We start from the raw sequence: 16,681 nt of genomic DNA, 5'->3' as shown, positions 1-16,681 counted from the left end.
AGAGAGAGAGAGAGAGAGAGAGAGAGAGAGAGAGAGAGAGAGAGAGAGAGAGAGAGAGAGAGAGAGAGAGAGAGAGAGAGAGAGAGAGAGAGAGAGAGAGAGAGAGAGACACGTTTCGGACAGCGCTCAAACACTGAATTGATTTCTCTTGATTCCGTCTCGGCAAGTATTCTCTCGGTTATTTCATAAGTGAACAGTTGAGAAAGAAACTATATGCGAGTCAGTTTGTTCGGTCTGTGCATTCGGTCTTAAAGTGACAGCAGCTTAATATTTCTGCTGTTGTCTGTGTCATTAATGTTAATAAAATAAAAATACAGCTTTAACAAAGATTAACCTATATTTAATTTCTACAGTGAACAAATAGTGTTATAGTGAGGAGATGAATCAGTAGGAAAGTGATGACGACAGCTTGTAGGAATAGTGTGCCAAGTAAAGTGAGAGTAGCAAGCAGCATCTCCAGGTGCTCCCTTGATTGATCCCAATTAGTTTTGCAAATTTAATTCCTGTAAAAAAAGTGAATTTTTTAAATTATTTATTTGTATTTATTTAATGAAAAAATCTAAAATATTTTTTCATTTATTTAAAAAAATATTTTTTATGTAATGAAAATTTTTAATATAAAGTACACATATCGACTAAAATAGATTGATCATTCTTTTGTGGTGAAGCCAGGGAAAATGTTGGTAGGGAAAGGAAAAACAAATATTGAGCTTGGAAGAAGTTCAAGGTCAAGTTATGCACCAAAGTTTAAAATATAAGGTTAGAGGGGTGTTTGAATGTATGAGCAATAATAATAGTTAAAGCACTAATACACTGTGTTACTAGTTCTAACTATAAAAAATAAAGACTGTGTAACTGATGTAGAATGTGTAAATGATGACAGGGGTGTTGCTACACACATTTGAATGAATAGAAAGAGAAATCAGTAAGAGTTTGGAAGTGAAAAGACACATAGGCCTCTATAATTGCCTAATGTCTTACCTGTTTACCTAACCTGTATCTCACTATTTTCTTATTCTCTCTTCTCACCACACACAGGCAAAAGCACACAACCAATATGGAAGGGTGCGCTTTCTGCCGCACAAGCTTGCACACATGCCCCAAAATTAAATTAATATGAAAAAAAATTAAATTAAATCAAACCCCCAAGTGTTTTATTACTTACTTGTGTTTCCAGCCATTAAGAGAGTGCATTACTAAAATATGAATAATTAAGGACATATGGGTATTATTACGTCGGAGGGAAAAAAACAATCGCTCATGCCTTATTTCATTTGGAAGAAACGTTGTTATCTCTGGAAAGTGTCTGACAGGGGGCTCTGATGTGTCTGAGGTGTGAAATGAGAGAAATACATGGGGTCGGTCTATATCGGGACACAAGTCACGCCACCATATCGCCGTCCACACTAAACTTTCTTCACTTCATGACTGTTGCCGTGGAGTTCATTTCTAGCTCTACAAAAAGTTCTGAAATGTCCCATTTAGCATTTTTCATTGATTGCAGATTGTGTCCAAAATTAGATTTAAGACTTGGCTGTGGTTTTCAGCACAAATAGTGGAACAACTTCTTGTCTATGCACGATTGGATCATTATAGAGCCCTGCCAAGCCTCTCTGACATCCACATATCGCAATTTTAGAACTCTGGGGGAATGATGCTGCCTCGTCTACATCAAGAAGTTTATCCGTTCTGACCCAAACCGGTGGTGGAAACTCTCCATCGTAATATAATCACATCAAAATCACCATTGATTCTTCTGCTTTTCCACAAGACACTGGGACATCCAACAAATCAGCGCAGAAAATGCAAGAAGGAAAGGAGGAAAGAAAGAAAGAAAGAAGGCAATGGCAAGACACCAAGGCAAAAACCGCAAAAGCAGGTCTAGATCTGCCTATATTCTGCAAACGTCTTTATAAACAAAAAAAACAAAAAACAAAAACAAGTACATAATAAAAAAATACATTAATAAATAAGGAATAACATTTTCTAGCACGCTATGAAGCTAGGATACGATGCTTACCAGCTGGACACATGGTGCCAGTACACAGTGTTCATCACAATCCCAAACCAACACACACAACCACACTTTTTCAGCATGCTTGTGGATTATTAGTCGTCTCCGATCCGTACCGACCCGTTATCAGCCCCTCACCAGTAAACCCAAAGCCCCCCACAGCTGTCAGAGCCTCCCGACGCTCACTCTCTCACTCCCTCTCCTCCAAACCCCCACTTCACTTTATCTAGGCTTTCCGCACGCTTTGGCAGCAGACCGGGGGGTTAGCAGTCTCTAAGTTTCCCTCTCTTTCTCTTCGTCTCCCCACCCAGCAGCAGCGGCGTCAACAGCAGTCCCGGTCTGCCCTGGGAACGGAGTGTGGAAACAAGCCCGCATTGCTGTGCTGTGTCCTGGGGGAGTTCATTACTTGAGCAGGGCGCTCCCACCAGCCAGCCAGAGAGCAGGTCCGCCACGGCCCTACTGCGCTCCACTGGAGCTGCTCTCATTAAACAGAAAGAAAGAAAGAAAGAAAGAAAGAAAGAAAGAAAGAAAGAAAGAAAGAAAGAAAGAAAGAAAGAAAGAAAGAAAGAAAGAAAGAAAGAAAGAAAGAAAGAAAGAAAGAAAGAAAGAAAGAAAGAAAGAAAGAAAGAAAGAAAGAAAGAAAGAAAGAAAGAAAGAAAGAAAATGGCGAGACACCAAGGCTAATAACGTGACAAGTTTTGTTTTTTCTTGTCGGGTTGTGTGCGTTGCATTTATCGTCTTTTCCGAGTTGGAGTTTGTGTCTGCGACGCCACCCACTCCCAGGTCTGGTTACTTATTCAGCAGCGAGTTTCCTATCCTCCTCAGAAATGAGAAACAGGTTTAAATATTTTACAAAGGCAGGGTGGATGGCGAAGGCTCTGAGCTCGGAGGAACAGTAGAAGGATTCTCCAGATCTTTAACCCCAATAGAGGGCCGTCTCCTTTGAACACTCAACCCCCATCACGCACTTCTCTTTCTCAGTTTCTCCCGGGAAGCTCCACTGTCACTAGCCTCGACAAAACAATACACACCTACCGCACTAATTCTACTGAAAGAAGGGGGGGGGGGGGGCCCTTCCTCATCCGATATTACGCTCTAAATCTAGACTTGTTCTGTTCATTCTCCTACTATCCATCCATCTCTCACTCCCTCGCGGTCTCGGACGCCCCCCCTTGCGACCCTGCCAAGATGCGAAGGATTCCAATCAGGCACTTAGCTGGATGGCTATTTCCAGGGACAAAGGACATGGAGAGGAGCAGGACTGGAGGGGAGGGGGAAAACGAGGGGGAACAAAGACTGCTCCTGGCACCCAGGGGAGCAACCAGCCACTGACGTCACCGTGTATGAGTGAGTGTATGTGCGAGAGAGATAGAAAGAGGCCGTAATGGGTGTTTGAGAGCCTGCCTGAGGCTGGCAGAGGTCCCCAAGGGGGGCTGTCCTCATGGGAAGATAGGAAAAGAGGTTCTCTATCATTTGTGGACACTTACTGAGTGAGGGCCGTGTGCAAACTATCAACTGTGATATAATGTAACTACGAAAATGAGAATATGTGATATATGTTGCATTCATGTGAGATGTGAATATCATAAGTCATAAGAGATGTAATATTGACAGGAGTGTGGCCCGTGTTCCGTGTTACTACTAAACAAACTGTGATTGGCCACCACATCATGAGGCCATATGAAGAGATAGGCCGCCACATCATGAAGAGATAGGACACTTAAACAGATAATTTGTTAAGTTCTGTTCCAAAACCTAGCGGGCTGCTTACCTAAGCAATTACTGGAGAGAAACAAATTGTTATTGATAAATTGTAATTGTGATCGGTGATTGAACAATTTAGTTTGAACGAATTTTGTGTATTAAAATAAAACCACTCTTTTAGTGATTTATGAAGACAGTAAACTACATTTCCTATCATTCTCTGTGATAAAATAGATAGATGAAACAGTACAAGAATGTCAAAAATAAAATCACATACCTAATGTGTATCCTTTGCTATTTGTTATGAAGCATTAGTGCTAAAAAGGCTTCCTGTCTTTGTCAAGAAGTTAAAAGAGTGAGAGAATTGATTTATTACAACCAAAATCACTGGACAAATTATAATTTCCCCAAACGTTCCTGGAGGAACGCAGTAAAAAAAATCCAAGATGGCGGACGAGTGTAGAGAATTAATGACAATTACCATGATAATTATAAATACACTGCTCTATACAGAAAAGTAAATGATAAACGGGTTTAAATCGAATTAAAAATAAACTATGTGCACAGCGTATTTTTGTGCTTTTTAGAGAATTGGATGTTGTTTTTTATAAACCATTAAAGCACAAACCTCACCCAACTGATTTCAATGGTCAACTCAATTATGCAGACAACAAAAGAAAAAAAGAATCATGAATGGATTTGATTGTGATAAACGGTTTTGCTATCTATCAGGATGTGCTACCACCACTACACTAAGGTTATAGTTAGAGTTTATGGTAGGGTTAGGGGTTAGTATTTGTTTGTAGGCTATCACCATAGTGATATGTCCAAAAAAAAAACTTTACAATTTGCCACTGGACGGAAAAATATTACGCTTAGAGCATTAGCTTAGCAATATGTTAGCATCACACTCTACCAGGAACAATTGTGCTTCACATTAGGAGCACTATCTTCAAATTGCTGCCTACAGTAAGTAGAGACTTCCAAATTTGTCACTAATGAGGGTCCATTACAGATGTAGACAGCAACTACTAGCTTATGGAACAGACCTGTAAAGACATTCATACGAACACCAATTTAAAAGTAACTTATGGTCGTGTATTTGTCCATCTCTACTTGCGTGCGCAAGTCTGCGTGCTGAATCAGTGAGTGTGTGTCAATAAGGGTGAGTGTGTGAGCATGTACGCTGGCGGCCGTGGTTAATGGACTCTGGTCTGTCTACAGAGGGGGAAAGGCTGGGGCTCTTTGAAAAGAGTGTGGATTCAGACAGCCTTACCCATTTCTCTCCGTGCGTACGCCCCAGGGGCACTGCTTTTCCTGACATTTCACTTGACAAAGGCGAGCCACACCTGAGCGCAGGGTTAAAACTATTATAACAGCTCTCCCCCTGGCACACTGCCCTTTGGCTCCACTGCACCAAGTGTGTGTATGTATGTGAGAGCTTGTGTGTGCGCCATTTGGGCCCCTTGAGTGTGAGAATGTGAAAGAGTATGCGGGTCTAGGTGTATGTGTGCAAGAACCCAAGGTCTGCAGCTCCGGGGTGTGTTGACATACCACGCCACCTGACCGCATCTTCATACTGTATAGTAACAATGCCGGCAACGGCACATCTTGAGGGCCGGATCTGCAGGGGCCCACTCCACGCCCACATTCGGCCCACGCTAAGCTGGCTATAGGGAGCCAGTGAGGAGTGGAGGAGCACAGCTAGTAGCCACAAACCATAATGGAGAAGCCAGAGATTGAGAGAGCGAGGGAGTTGGGGGCAAATGGGCCGAACTCAACAGGAGGTGGGGAGTGAGTGAAAAGAAAATGAGAAAGGGAGAAAGGACACTGCAGGAGAGCTGGAGAGAGGGAGACATGGAGAAAGAGGGCAGTTTGGGTTATCCAACACAGGGTGAGAGACAGAAAGAGAAGGAGGGGGCAACAGGACTGAATTGGAGAGAACAGGCTGTTCCTCATTACCGCGGCTCCCCGCAAAGAACCTGGTGATGGCTCTATTCTCCAATGCCCGGGGTCACCGAGGTCACACCCACCAACCAGGGGTCACATTCTCACACAAAACACTAACTAAGACGCAAAGCGATCAACGGAAGACCGAAACACCTGACCTCTTCCGCCCACAGAGCCTCTGACAAAGACCTCGTCCCTGCGGAAAACCAACAAAGGGCGGCCATCTTAGAACGGACCTACGCACTCACACAATTGCTCAATGGGAGCAGACACAGCCCTAACTGACTTTGGGGCTCAAAGTTGAGCAGTCCACATCCAGGAATGGAAAGTTTAATTCATCTGCAGAAAATTCATTACGAACTACTGCACTTCCTGAGGCGCGCACAGATCTTTATGTATGAGTGAGTAATACTTATGCATTAGAACATGCGTGTGATACAGAAAAAAGAGAGACGATTTGAACCCTAAAACAAAAAGGACACGTGGCCAGAGCTTGCGCAAATAAGCCCAGGATGAATAATGCATATTGGTGTGGATGAGCACCAAAAGAAATAGATTTGTAATTGTGTACTTTGATTATCTGTACATTTATTTGTCTGTACACATCCTTCGTATAGCCAATGAATACAAATGAGTGCGTTTGGTGGCAGGAATATTAACTCTCTCTCTCTCTCTCTCTCCAACGAGCGGGAAAAAATTGTGTGTGGATATTCCAACAGATTTTGGCTTCTTCCTGGGCACACGCAGACAGACCAAATATTTACTCTCCCCTCTTCCGCCCGCCTGCTCGACACAGCAGCCGAGAGAGAGAGAGAGAGAGAGAGAGAGAGAGAGAGAGAGAGAGAGAGAGAGAGAGAGAGAGAGAGAGAGAGAGAGAGAGAGAGAGAGAGAGAGAGAGAGAGAGAGAGAAAGAGAGAGAGTTACATTTTTAATCTGCTGATTTTTTCCCTCCGAGAAGGCAAGCTGAATACAAGTACGCTGCCGCCAACACACACACGCTCCTTTTTTGTGTCCTTTGGCAAATTCTTTTATTTCGCTCTTGCGTGGAGCAGGAAAGAAAAAAAACGAGAGAGGAGAGGAGAGGATGGAAGGAAAAGGACGAGAAGAGAAGAGAGAACGTCCCCACAGAGTTTTTCTCCCTTCCTGGTGCGAGCGCAGGCCCCCACAGAGTTCCTGTGTAATTTCCAGTCCCTCAGAATTCAGGTATTAATAAAGGCCCCATGGGGAACTGCACACAATATAACCCTACATTTTCAGGCATTATGAAAGGACGCCCCCAGGGGTCTTTGGCTCAAATTTCTGAAATGCAGGCATTGTAAAAAAGGCACCCCAGGGGAGTCCCCCCGCAATAGAAATCTGCTGAATTCAAAGCATTTTCGGAGTCCTGGTGGGAGCCATTACTCCCTCTGGAAGCGCTTTTTTTTTTCCTCTCTCCTCTTTTTTTCCTTTTTTTTTTTTTTTTTTTTTACAAAACATGTGTTGCTGACATGTTGACAGATTGCTCAGTGAAGTGTTTAGGTGCATGCACAAACCGAGTCTCTACAGAGACAGAGCACTGCTCTCTCTGCCAGAGCGCCTCTCAACTCTCCCAAAACTGGTGCTATCCATATTTTATAAGAGGGGGAAGAGGAAAATCTAGGGCTAGGAGAGCAAGCGAGGGGGGGGTAAACACAAGATAAGTAGAGTCACGTATGGATGGAGGAGGAGAGGAAACGAAAAAGAGACGCTGAAAGACAGCGATGGGGAAAGAGAAAAGGAGAGAGAAAAGAACTTCATCGTGAAAAATGAACCCTGTGATGAAAAATGACTTCCAGTGTGCTTTGAAACAACCCTCCTTCGTCTCACCCCCTCCCTTTCTCTCTCTCCCTGCATGCTGTGCCCCCTCCCCTCCCCTCAATCTCTCTCTCTCTTATGGAGGCAGGGCTCTTGCTCTCCCTGGAAAACCTGAGTTTACAACCAGCTGTGACTGCATTTGTATCTGTGCCAAAGGCTTAGTGGAGGAATCTTCAGGCCACCCTCTGGCTCTGAGAGAGAGAGAGAGAGAGAGAGAGAGGGAATGGAGGGGGTAAGGGAGGACCAACACACAAAGCAGCTCTCACTTTGAGGGAACACGAGTAGTCTGATTTGTCCAAACACACAGAAGCGAACACACGCGCTCCTCTGATATAGGTGGCGCAAACGCACACAAAGCAAATACAGCTGAAGACGAAGGTGGCATGCTGTCGATTACCACAGACAACAATTTCAGATCGTCTCACGATTTGTAAAAACAAAAAAGAAAGTTACGTCCTTACAATGGAAAACAATAAGGCAATATAGGGTGTGCTGCGAAACTCAACCGGGGATCTGCAACCTCTCCTCAGACAGCATTTCTGCTGACTTGACAGTTGAACAATGATGTAACTGATTATGTTAAAAGCCATCCTCAAATATACTTCACAAAGTCTGTTTATGAGCAATATAGATTTTAAAAACATTTTTAACATCTATTTTTTTTAACAAGTAAAGTATTTTAATTCAGTGTCTTTGTTCAATTACAATCTGCTTCTAATGCAATGTCGTGTTATTTAAAAAATTGTTTGTGTGTGTGTGTGTAAAATATATATGTGAAATGATAGAATTATTAAATGCATTTTTAACAGTGCGGAGCCAATTTTTTCAGCTCAACTGAGACACACGAAAAGGCACGCGAAAAGGCTCCAAGATTGGCACCCAGTCGTTGGAAAAGGGGCACCAGACACACTGTAAGCGTGAAATTGCGTTTTTATTCGTTTTCACTAACCAAGTCAAAATTATTTTCCGTGGCAATCAAGCTTAATTTAATAAATCTTATATGTTGTATTTAGCCCGAAAATTTCCTTCAACATACAAATTTATGCCCAGCCACATTTTTTAAAACATGCGACTAAGAAACGAATGCCAATAAAGCTTATTTAACGTACTAATTTGTCCTTGCCCAGTTTTTTTTTTCTGCACAGCAAGATCAAATTACAAACTACTCTTCTCTTTCTCTGTAGGATGAAGGGAGAGGAAAATGATCTGCAACTTTAATAAGAGTCTTGGCCTCCCTGGATTCAGCTGCTGTCGTGATGACAGGCAGCTGGGGGGTCTTCGGTTGGCCAGGACAGATATACGGACAGATGGATAGAAGGATGGATATGAGGAAAAGGGATGTGTGTTCATGACGTGAAGCGCCCTGGGCGAGTGTGTGTTTAGTGAAAAAATTAAGGGGGTGACTGCTCTCTCAGGGGACCAAACCACCCCGAGGCCCGTCACATACCCCCATTACACTTTAACTGCCTGCCAGACACACAACTCCCCACCTAGCCACCCAGCAGAGGAGAGGGCACACCGCTCTGTGTGTGTGAGAGTGTCTATAGAAGTAAATGAGTTGGTGTGCACTGAATGTAACAGACTTCAGCCCAAAGTATATTTTGGCTGTCCGCGGTCGTGGCGGTCTGCGCACTGTCCGTGTGACACAATTTCCGTCATCAGGAGTCATCACATTGTTGTACGCAGCCCAATTTTTCTGTCCGCGCGGTCCACGTACAACAGCACATGTGCGAGTGACTTGAGAGCTTGAAAACAAAGTCCATTAGACGGTGCGCATGTGCCAAACACGTCTTTCCCCGCTCATGGCCAAAGGATTATACTTTGAAAGGCTTGCGGCACGCAAAAAAATGAAGTATACCTGGGCCGGGAGACGCAGGAGAAAACGCATTCACAAAGTCCAGTGTTTATTTTAAAAATACTTTATTTAAATGTTTATTAAATATACTAGTTTTATAAAAAAACTAAAATACAAATGTATTTAATAAATATTTAAATAATATTTAATCAAATGCATAAAAACTAAATTGAATCAAGTGTAATAATGTTATTAATTGTATTATTTATTATTTTTGTTATATTATATTATTTTACTAGTATTATTAAACAAAATTCCAAATTACATGTAATAAATATTTAAATAAAACATATCTAAGTGCATAAAAACTTCATAAAAAAACTTCATTGTAATAAATTAAATAATAAAAAGTGAGTACTGACAAGTTTGAAGCTTAGAGTACACGGCACTGTCAAGGCTGTGACCTAGCGGTTAGCACATACGCGGCCCATGCGAGTTTGAATCCAGCTGGTGACATTTACTGACCCCATTCCCCCTTATTCTACCCATCAGTCCATGTCCTTTCTTGACTACACCTATAAATAAAAGTGGCAAAAAGGCCAAAAAAAAGAAGCCATTCGTCTTCCCGCCCTCTCTTTCTTTCTCAGAGCAGTGACAGAGAGAGTGTGAGCTGTGTAGAGCTATTTCTACTGACTACTAACCCCCCACCACCACCCCACCCCCCCACCATCAACTCTCTCTCTCTCCCAGTCTGTCTCTCTGGAGCGCTTGCCGTTCCCCTCAGTCTTCTGAAGGCGGGTTAATTAGCACTCGCCTCCTATTTGTATCTGACAGGTGGAGAGCCCGCCCCCCCAGCTGACTGACAGCTCTCTCGTTTACCCACACGGCTGCCTGCTTCACTCAACCATTCTCTGGCTTAGTCCCCGAAGTCTTTCAGTCTTTCTCGTCCGCTCTACTTCAGGAAGACATATCCTGACATTTATTTTCTATACAGATCAACATATGAACTGATCGAGTGAGAAATGGGTCAGAGGAGGAATTCTAATTTCAAGCTAGAAGAGCTCAGCTGCCATGCAGCGGTCACCTCTGTGTGTGCGTGTGTATCTGTGCCTCCTGCTCACCCCGTCCTGCCACATGAGTTTAGGAAGCTCACAGGGTGGTCAGCACTGCTATATACAACACATGGATAAGGTGGACCGATAAAAGCTACACATATAGCAAAAACAAGGCTGAGAGGACACCTGAACGGGCCTACTGGTCCACATGCTGTGCTGTGGAGTCTAAACTGGGCCTCTTTTTTCGACTAAGCCAAACCCAGGAGGCTATAGGGCCTTCTGTTCCAGACTAGAGAGGGAGGGGTCAGCTGCACAATGCCACAGGGGACATGTGGAAGGGGGCGAGAGGGAGAAAGAGAGAAAGAGAGAGCAAGAGAGTGAGGTGAGTGTTGTTAACAGCCAGGGCCCAACCTTGGCCGGTTGCAGGGCAGTGGAGCGGAGCAGCGCAGTGAATGTTCTCCATTTGATCTGAGGTTTTTTCCAAGCGCTCCTCAGGGAGCCAGTGTTCCAGATTCCTCTTCCAGTAGAGCCTCCCTTCAGACTCAGCCCACAGCATGACACACACAGACACACACACACACTCCTGTATCACCCACACACATTCACATACTTGTGCACACAAACACTAATCCACACTCATGACCCGATAGATTCACACAGACAAATATAAACACACACTAGACGATAATGCTGTCCAACTGCCAGAAAAGTTAACACAAACACACACACTTACACTGTAATCCTGTAAACAGACATATTATTGGGACGCAGGGTCATTTAAACTACTGTTCAAAAGTTTGGGGTCAGTTTTTTTCTCTTTTTTTTTAAAGAAAGAAATTAATAAGAATACGATCAAAAGTAGCAGGAAAGACATTTATAATGTTACAAAAGATTTCTATTTCTAATGAATGCGGTTTTCTTACTTTATATTCAAAGATTACTGGGGGGAAAAATTCTTAAAATAAAAAATAAATATAGTTTTTTACTTTATCAAATAAATTCAGCCTTGGTGATTCAGACTTTCAAAAGCGTTTGAACAAAATCTTACCAACACCAACATTTTGAACGGTAGTGTAGAAAACCGTGGTGCCAAAAATAAAGATAATACACATTAACTCACTCTAAAAAACATACAATGGGGCCCAAAAGTTTGGGAACACTAACGAAAATGCTCTCATTTAAACTTTTTTCTAATTTAAAACATAAATTATAATTTAAAACATGTATATTATGAGCATAATTTGAGTGAAAAGTTGAATTGCAATATTTATATGAACTTCAGAATCTCTTTTTGCTTTAATATTTGCATTATTGACAGGAGCATTTGAACTGCCTGAACTCCACAAATTTGAGTAAAACCTGATGAAGCAAGAACACCTGCCTATCTGTACAAAGATTCACATGATCAATGTCGGAAATAAGCTTATTTGTTGTGAGTGACCTAAAAATTCAGTGCAGAAGTGCAGAAACAGACATATTTCTTATTCATGTTAAATCATGTTTCTTTGTTTTAATTTTAAAAAAATCTTAAAATGTATCTATTTTTAGGCTTAAAAATGATTTTGTATCCCAGATTTTCAATATGATATCAGACTTTTGAACACTCTAAACCTCTATGCAGAAAGTGAAAGAGCACAAGAACTTTAAGTGATATAAGAAAGTAGGAGGAGATGGAAACGCTAGGAGTGTAATGGGGGCAGGCAGAGCCAAAGACATTTGGAGGGATGGAAAGGCAGACGTTCCTCGTCTCCAATATCGCCTCCTGTGGAACTCATATTAGCAGCGATCAATGGCAGCGAGGGGGAAAAAGAAAAAGAGAGGGATGGAGGGACAGTCAGAGAAAGACAATGTTGGTAGGGATGGTTAGCGACAATATCAGAGGTTTTATTATTGTCGAGAAACTAAACAAGAGGACGGTGCACAAATACGAGGCGGACATGCCAAATACACATGCACGCACAAACACATGATGGGATTCCAGGTGTAATTCTATAGCCACGGTGTCTTCTGTTAAGGGAATAGAAATTTCATTTCATGCCGTGGCGTGGCACGGCTGTGCTCGAGAATATTCCTGCTCTGACGGGCATGCGGTCATAATAATAACCGTAAATTGATAGAGTGGCTTTATGAGCCTTCTGCTGGTGTGCTGATATTGGCCAGGCTCTCCTTGGGGCCATGGGAACCATCCACTGCTCTCCACAACATGGCCTCGCTCACACACACACACACACACACACACACACACGCACACAAAATGGCGTGTTTGTCCCTTATCAGATGAAGTCACCAGCAGCACGCCACTCTCTCCCCCACTAGACCAGCTCCCAGGAGTGTGTCAAGAACTTGAAAGGGTTTGCAAGTGATTTTTTATTAACTGCTATTATTGTTGTTGTTGTTATAAATAATTAAAAATACATAGGATATTGTTTTAAACTAATATTGAATATTAATCTGCATTATTCAATAATAATGTAATAGATTATTCTCTATCAATAATAATAATAATAATAATAATTTAAAAAGTAATAATCAGGGTTATTATTGTTAACTAAACCTATTAACAATTTTTGTTTATTGAAATAAAGCTGAAATAAAATAAAACACAAAAATTTGATGAAAAACAATGAAAACAAGAATTAGAAATGTTGTCTTGGCAATTAAATGAAATAAGTTTAAGTGCTAAAATTACTAAGTGAAAATAAATAAAAACTGAAACCAAACTAAAATTTTAATATAAATAAATGAAACCTAAACAGACATAACAAAATGACAAAAAATAACCTAAAGAACTCATTAATTAAAACGAAAACTGAAAATATAAAATTAAAAAGGTCATTTTATTATTAATAAAATATATAAAATTATAGAAATAATACTAACAGACACGGCACCAGATTATGGGTGCTTCTCAAACCTTCCAATTCCAGTCCATCGAAGGCTTCTAGGCTAGAGTCCTCATCAACATTAAATGTTACAGTGAAATGGTGTAGTAAATGCGCATGGCAACGTCATAAATGTTTCCGACCCAGCAGTCACGATGTGAAAAATCTATTAAAATTAGATTTTGAAAAATACTTTATATTAAAAACCTTTATATTAACTGCATTCCTATCTGGGGTCTCCCAGCGGTTTACAGAATGTAGTTTAGCATTATGTGATTAATTTACAGCAAAACAAAAGACAACTTTTTTGTCTTGCATTACGTAGTGAAATTGGACAACCATAGTGCCGATTCATTTTCTGCCAATTCTTTTTTTGTGAACTGGTAAGTGTGCAAAGGAGTGTGGGTGATTGGAGGACATAAAGGATACAGTTGATGCATCCTTCAAAACAGGCCGGATGAAGGACGTGAAATTAAGCCTGCCTTAAAAGGATCCTTTTAAAATGAGAAGTCCTTTGATGATATGGCTGCCAAAATATGCAGTCTTACTGGGACCCATCCTTCCGATTGAGAAGCACCCTCTTTTACAATCTTCAGATCGCACACTCCTGGGAACAACTGCATTTTGTCATTTCATTTCACTCTTTATTTTTCCCCTCCAATACGCAACATGCATCTCTCTGATGACTCCAAGACTGAGATTGCGTCTAAAATCCAGGGCCATGATTTCATTACTTTGGAAGTAGCCAAAATAATGGAAGGACATGGGGGAAGGGGTTGTGTCATGCTGTATTGTGTCCCCTCAGAAACATGTGTGCTCTGGTATGATGAGGGCTGTGGATATAAACAATCCACTAGCATCATATTTTGAGAATTTTATATAGCTGAAAAGATACTTCAAGATGATTCAATAAACATACTGCATTCGACTGCTGGAGTGGCATCTCTCTCTCTCTCTCTCTCTCTCTCTCTCTCTCTCTTTACATTTATATATATCAACCTCTCCCCCTCTTTTCCTCAGATTTTATGCTCGTTAAGGAGAGGCCCTTGATTAATCTGCTCGGAAGCAGATGCCCCTGCAGGCCCGCTTTCAGCGTTTCATTAATTACCGCGATTGTAATAACGGCTATTGTGTGCGTGTATTGCGTGATAGCTTTAAAACACCCCTCTCCTGAGGGAGCATACTGACTCCAGAACAGCCAACGGCCTCTAAGTAACCCCACCGCTTAGAAAAGTATACCAACTTCTGCCTCCTGCCAATATGATTTCCTCAGAAATAAGAAATTAAAGCAGTGTATAATTTCAGTGCCAATACCATAACCACACGAAATTGCAAAAAAAAAAATTCATGATTTAAGTAGGTTTACTAACCAATTCCCCCGTCTGCCATTGTATGGCTAAACAGATAGTCTCGCCCACGTACGTAATGCAAAATAATTTGCATCTTCAAAAAGTTGCATGATTATTGTATGCGAAAAGTTTGTTTTAAAAGGGTTAGTTCACCCAAAGAATTTTATTATCCCATTATTTACTCATCCTCAAGCCATCCAAGATGTATATGACTTTCTTCAGAGTTTTTGAACCTAAAAAAACCGCATCCATCCATCATAAAAGTAATCCATAAAGCTCCAGGGGGTTAATAAATGCTTTCTGAAGCGAAGCAATGTGTTCTGTATAAAAAATATCCATATTTATAACTTTATAAACTATAATCTATATAAACTATAATACTGTCTTCCGATAACGGCGGTACGCAAGTCTAGTTCCGGCCGAAGAGTGACATATTGACGAACGCAGAAGCACAGAGGAAAGAGCAAAACAAAACACAGGTCATGAATTAGAAGTCTAAAACAAATGTTTTAAAGAGAAATGTCGGAGGAGCTTGAGTTTGAAGCCGAGCCCTATTTCTTTGAACCGCGAGAGGCGTCTACTCTCATCTACGTCATATGCGTATGGCCGTTACCGGAAGCCAGTGATTATAGTTTATAAAGTTATAAATATGGATGTTTCTTCTACAAAAACACATCGCTTAGCTGTAGAAGGCTTTTATTAACCCCATGGAGCCGTATGGATTACTTTTATGATGGATAGATGCGCTTTTTGGAGTTTCAAAAACTCAGGCTCTATTCACTCCCATTATAAAGCTTGGAAGAGCCAGGATATTTTCTAATATACCTCTGATTGTGTTTGGCTGAAAGAAGAAAGTCATATACATCTAGGATGAGTGTGAGGAAATTGTGGGATTTTCTTTTTTTGGGGGGGGGGGGGGGGGGGGGGGTGAACTAAACCTTTGAATGCTGTGCCAACAATCATCCATTCTCAAGTCTGATTTAAACATTTTGATAAAAAAAAAAAAAAAAAGGCAAGTTACCCCACAAAATGGCAGATTAAACTGGGATAGGAGGATGCATTGAAAAAAAATACACTTTGGCTTGAAAGACAGTGGAGAAACACAACACATACACAAACCTGCTGGGCAGTGGTTGGTACGGTGCTCGGTCAGGTCTGCCAGGCACTCAAAGTCCTGTTGGCAGTTGTCACAGGTGAAGATGGAGTCGTCATCTAAATCCTCCTCTCCCACCCTCTCGTCATGACTGGTCACACTCTGTTCTCCGTCCTCACCAGTCACCCGGCTTTCCTTTCTATCAGAGTCTCGCTCCGATACCGCTGCATCTATGTATATACACACATGCACCACAGAGAGAAAGGGGCAAGATGTGAGGTCAAGGGATTGCTGTTGACAGGTGAATCATACTATAATAATTATGTCTTGACTGTTATGCGTTGTACTTCATATATGTGCTGATGCAGAGCTTTTGCAAATGTCACGGGTAGCAAAACTTACTGTACTTGTCAAAACTTAAATCAATAAAAAAAATAAAAAAATAAAGCAGGTTGTATCCAGTGTTGGCAAAGCTATTTTGAAACTGCAGCTTGCCAAAGTAGAACTCAATAATTGAAGTAGGTAAACTAGTAAACTAATCTTTTTGAAAAAGATGTCAACTACAGTACACTGCATATTCATATATTACTCACATATAATGTAATAAAAGCTGTATGTTCTAGCACAATGAGGGTTTTGATTAAATTAATGAGACTGAATAAAAGAATAAATGGAGACTGTGATGTTGTCAAAATGAAACTAATAAAATTACACAAAAAAATATGAGAAATTAAACTAGAAATAAAAAAAGAGTGTTTTATTACAAAGATGACTGTGCAGGAATTAAATTCAGTAAATCATTTTATAAATCAGTAAATAATCCAAATGAACTGATTCACTACAATGAATAAAACTTTTCAATTGCTACATTTAGCATTATGAGGAAAATAATAAATTCCGTAGAATTCTGATTCTGTAGACTTTTAAGAGAGAGAGAGAGAAAGAGGACCAATTGACTAGTATGAATCAGACATTCAAATGCTGCATATGAGGTAAAGAATCATTT

General features: G+C 41.1%; 1 protein-coding gene across 4 annotated transcripts in view; it reads right to left on the bottom strand.

The window, feature by feature from the left end:
• The window catches only part of znf423 (zinc finger protein 423), a 117,285-nt gene extending 101,381 nt beyond the window's left edge, over positions 1-15,904 (bottom strand). For 2 of the 4 annotated variants that reach the window (XM_056253904.1, XM_056253914.1), the window contains exon 1: positions 15,702-15,904. The gene's annotated coding sequence lies outside the window, so the exon portion shown is untranslated. Of the gene's footprint in view, positions 1-15,695 lie in introns of all 4 variants that reach the window. The other 2 variants (XM_056253894.1, XM_056253884.1) reach the window with 2 other exon arrangements.
• Between the last annotated feature and the right edge of the window lie 777 nt (positions 15,905-16,681).

Source organism: Rhinichthys klamathensis, unplaced genomic scaffold (assembly GCF_029890125.1).
Source record: "Rhinichthys klamathensis goyatoka isolate OS25496 unplaced genomic scaffold, OSU_Roscu_1.1 h1tg000005l_1, whole genome shotgun sequence".
Taxonomy (NCBI): domain Eukaryota; kingdom Metazoa; phylum Chordata; class Actinopteri; order Cypriniformes; family Leuciscidae; genus Rhinichthys; species Rhinichthys klamathensis.
This window is presented reverse-complemented; position numbering and strand designations above follow the sequence as displayed.